The 2,500-nt window shown below is 51.1% G+C and overlaps 15 non-coding genes across 15 annotated transcripts in view; all 15 read right to left on the bottom strand.

Annotated features, from left to right (window-relative positions):
- LOC141383968 (5S ribosomal RNA) overlaps window positions 1-112 on the bottom strand; it is a 119-nt gene extending 7 nt beyond the window's left edge. Inside the window, exon 1 of the ribosomal RNA XR_015485703.1 lies at window positions 1-112. This exon is cut by the window's left edge and continues 7 nt beyond it. This is a non-coding gene — a ribosomal RNA (5S ribosomal RNA).
- Window positions 113-169: 57 nt separating this feature from the next.
- On the bottom strand, window positions 170-288 carry LOC141383969 (5S ribosomal RNA). Its single transcript, XR_015485704.1, has one exon. It is a non-coding gene; the product is annotated as a 5S ribosomal RNA (ribosomal RNA).
- Window positions 289-346: 58 nt separating this feature from the next.
- On the bottom strand, window positions 347-465 carry LOC141383970 (5S ribosomal RNA). The gene has a single exon (XR_015485705.1). It is a non-coding gene; the product is annotated as a 5S ribosomal RNA (ribosomal RNA).
- A 58-nt stretch (window positions 466-523) lies between these two features.
- Window positions 524-642, bottom strand: LOC141383971 (5S ribosomal RNA). The gene has a single exon (XR_015485706.2). It is a non-coding gene; the product is annotated as a 5S ribosomal RNA (ribosomal RNA).
- A 58-nt stretch (window positions 643-700) lies between these two features.
- LOC141383972 (5S ribosomal RNA) lies at window positions 701-819 on the bottom strand. The gene has a single exon (XR_015485708.1). It is a non-coding gene; the product is annotated as a 5S ribosomal RNA (ribosomal RNA).
- Window positions 820-877: 58 nt separating this feature from the next.
- On the bottom strand, window positions 878-996 carry LOC141383973 (5S ribosomal RNA). The gene has a single exon (XR_015485709.2). It is a non-coding gene; the product is annotated as a 5S ribosomal RNA (ribosomal RNA).
- Window positions 997-1,054: 58 nt separating this feature from the next.
- On the bottom strand, window positions 1,055-1,173 carry LOC141383974 (5S ribosomal RNA). Its single transcript, XR_015485710.2, has one exon. It is a non-coding gene; the product is annotated as a 5S ribosomal RNA (ribosomal RNA).
- Window positions 1,174-1,231: 58 nt separating this feature from the next.
- Window positions 1,232-1,350, bottom strand: LOC141383975 (5S ribosomal RNA). Its single transcript, XR_015485711.2, has one exon. It is a non-coding gene; the product is annotated as a 5S ribosomal RNA (ribosomal RNA).
- Window positions 1,351-1,408: 58 nt separating this feature from the next.
- Window positions 1,409-1,527, bottom strand: LOC141383976 (5S ribosomal RNA). The gene has a single exon (XR_015485712.1). It is a non-coding gene; the product is annotated as a 5S ribosomal RNA (ribosomal RNA).
- Window positions 1,528-1,585: 58 nt separating this feature from the next.
- On the bottom strand, window positions 1,586-1,704 carry LOC141383977 (5S ribosomal RNA). Its single transcript, XR_015485713.1, has one exon. It is a non-coding gene; the product is annotated as a 5S ribosomal RNA (ribosomal RNA).
- A 59-nt stretch (window positions 1,705-1,763) lies between these two features.
- LOC141383978 (5S ribosomal RNA) lies at window positions 1,764-1,882 on the bottom strand. Its single transcript, XR_015485714.2, has one exon. It is a non-coding gene; the product is annotated as a 5S ribosomal RNA (ribosomal RNA).
- A 58-nt stretch (window positions 1,883-1,940) lies between these two features.
- On the bottom strand, window positions 1,941-2,059 carry LOC141383979 (5S ribosomal RNA). The gene has a single exon (XR_015485715.1). It is a non-coding gene; the product is annotated as a 5S ribosomal RNA (ribosomal RNA).
- A 58-nt stretch (window positions 2,060-2,117) lies between these two features.
- LOC141383980 (5S ribosomal RNA) lies at window positions 2,118-2,236 on the bottom strand. Its single transcript, XR_015485716.1, has one exon. It is a non-coding gene; the product is annotated as a 5S ribosomal RNA (ribosomal RNA).
- A 58-nt stretch (window positions 2,237-2,294) lies between these two features.
- On the bottom strand, window positions 2,295-2,413 carry LOC141383981 (5S ribosomal RNA). Its single transcript, XR_015485717.1, has one exon. It is a non-coding gene; the product is annotated as a 5S ribosomal RNA (ribosomal RNA).
- A 58-nt stretch (window positions 2,414-2,471) lies between these two features.
- The window catches only part of LOC141383982 (5S ribosomal RNA), a 119-nt gene continuing 90 nt past the window's right edge, over window positions 2,472-2,500 (bottom strand). Inside the window, exon 1 of the ribosomal RNA XR_015485719.2 lies at window positions 2,472-2,500. This exon is cut by the window's right edge and continues 90 nt beyond it. This is a non-coding gene — a ribosomal RNA (5S ribosomal RNA).

Raw genomic sequence — 2,500 nt, forward strand, 5'->3', positions numbered from 1 at the left:
AGCACCTGGTATTCCCAGGCGGTCTCCCATCCAAGTACTAACCAGGCCCGACCCTGCTTTACTTCCGAGTTCAGATGAGATCGGGCATTTCCAGGGTGGTATGGCCGTAAGCGAAAGAGGCTGTCAAGCGTTGGCTATTTAAATCAGCTGCCAAATGAAGCACTTCAAAAGCTTACAGCACCTGGTATTCCCAGGCGGTCTCCCATCCAAGTACTAACCAGGCCCGACCCTGCTTTACTTCCGAGTTCAGATGAGATCGGGCATTTCCAGGGTGGTATGGCCGTAAGCGAAAGAGGCTGTCAAGCGTTGGCTATTTAAATCAGCTGCCAAATGAAGCACTTCAAAAAGCTTACAGCACCTGGTATTCCCAGGCGGTCTCCCATCCAAGTACTAACCAGGCCCGACCCTGCTTTACTTCCGAGTTCAGATGAGATCGGGCATTTCCAGGGTGGTATGGCCGTAAGCAAAAGAGGCTGTCAAGCGTTGGCTATTTAAATCAGCTGCCAAATGAAGCACTTCGAAAAGCTTACAGCACCTGGTATTCCCAGGCGGTCTCCCATCCAAGTACTAACCAGGCCCGACCCTGCTTTACTTCCGAGTTCAGATGAGATCGGGCATTTCCAGGGTGATATGGCCGTAAGCGAAAGAGGCTGTCAAGCGTTGGCTATTTAAATCAGCTGCCAAATGAAGCACTTCAAAAAGCTTACAGCACCTGGTATTCCCAGGCGGTCTCCCATCCAAGTACTAACCAGGCCCGACCCTGCTTTACTTCCGAGTTCAGATGAGATCGGGCATTTCCAGGGTGGTATGGCCGTAAGCGAAAGAGGCTGTCAAGCGTTGGCTATTTAAATCAGCTGCCAAATGAAGCACTTCGAAAAGCTTACAGTACCTGGTATTCCCAGGCGGTCTCCCATCCAAGTACTAACCAGGCCCGACCCTGCTTTACTTCCGAGTTCAGATGAGATCGGGCATTTCCAGGGTGGTATGGCCGTAAGCGAAAGAGGCTGTCAAGCGTTGGCTATTTAAATCAGCTGCCAAATGAAGCACTTCAAAAAGCTTACAGCACCTGGTATTCCCAGGCGGTCTCCCATCCAAGTACTAACCAGGCCCGACCCTGCTTTACTTCCGAGCTCAGATGAGATCGGGCATTTCCAGGGTGGTATGGCCGTAAGCGAAAGAGGCTGTCAAGCGTTGGCTATTTAAATCAGCTGCCAAATGAAGCACTTCGAAAAGCTTACAGCACCTGGTATTCCCAGGCGGTCTCCCATCCAAGTACTAACCAGGCCCGACCCTGCTTTACTTCCGAGTTCAGATGAGATCGGGCATTTCCGGGGTGATATGGCCGTAAGCGAAAGAAGCTGTCAAGCGTTGGCTATTTAAATCAGCTGCCAAATGAAGCACTTCGAAAAGCTTACAGCACCTGGTATTCCCAGGCGGTCTCCCATCCAAGTACTAACCAGGCCCGACCCTGCTTTACTTCCGAGTTCAGATGAGATCGGGCATTTCCAGGGTGGTATGGCCGTAAGCGAAAGAGGCTGTCAAGCGTTGGCTATTTAAATCAGCTGCCAAATGAAGCACTTCAAAAAGCTTACAGCACCTGGTATTCCCAGGCGGTCTCCCATCCAAGTACTAACCAGGCCCGACCCTGCTTTACTTCCGAGTTCAGATGAGATCGGGCATTTCCAGGGTGGTATGGCCGTAAGCAGAAAGAGGCTGTCAAGCGTTGGCTATTTAAATCAGCTGCCAAATGAAGCACTTCGAAAAGCTTACAGCACCTGGTATTCCCAGGCGGTCTCCCATCCAAGTACTAACCAGGCCCGACCCTGCTTTACTTCCGAGTTCAGATGAGATCGGGCATTTCCAGGGTGATATGGCCGTAAGCGAAAGAGGCTGTCAAGCGTTGGCTATTTAAATCAGCTGCCAAATGAAGCACTTCGAAAAGCTTACAGCACCTGGTATTCCCAGGCGGTCTCCCATCCAAGTACTAACCAGGCCCGACCCTGCTTTACTTCCGAGTTCAGATGAGATCGGGCATTTCCAGGGTGGTATGGCCGTAAGCGAAAGAGGCTGTCAAGCGTTGGCTATTTAAATCAGCTGCCAAATGAAGCACTTCGAAAAGCTTACAGCACCTGGTATTCCCAGGCGGTCTCCCATCCAAGTACTAACCAGGCCCGACCCTGCTTTACTTCCGAGTTCAGATGAGATCGGGCATTTCCAGGGTGGTATGGCCGTAAGCGAAAGAGGCTGTCAAGCGTTGGCTATTTAAATCAGCTGCCAAATGAAGCACTTCAAAAAGCTTACAGCACCTGGTATTCCCAGGCGGTCTCCCATCCAAGTACTAACCAGGCCCGACCCTGCTTTACTTCCGAGTTCAGATGAGATCGGGCATTTCCAGGGTGGTATGGCCGTAAGCAAAAGAGGCTGTCAAGCGTTGGCTATTTAAATCAGCTGCCAAATGAAGCACTTCGAAAAGCTTACAGCACCTGGTATTCCCAGGCGG

The sequence above is a fragment of the Danio rerio genome, chromosome 4 (assembly GCF_052040795.2).
Source record: "Danio rerio strain M-AB ecotype USA chromosome 4, GRCz13ab, whole genome shotgun sequence".
In the NCBI taxonomy this organism is placed as follows: domain Eukaryota; kingdom Metazoa; phylum Chordata; class Actinopteri; order Cypriniformes; family Danionidae; genus Danio; species Danio rerio.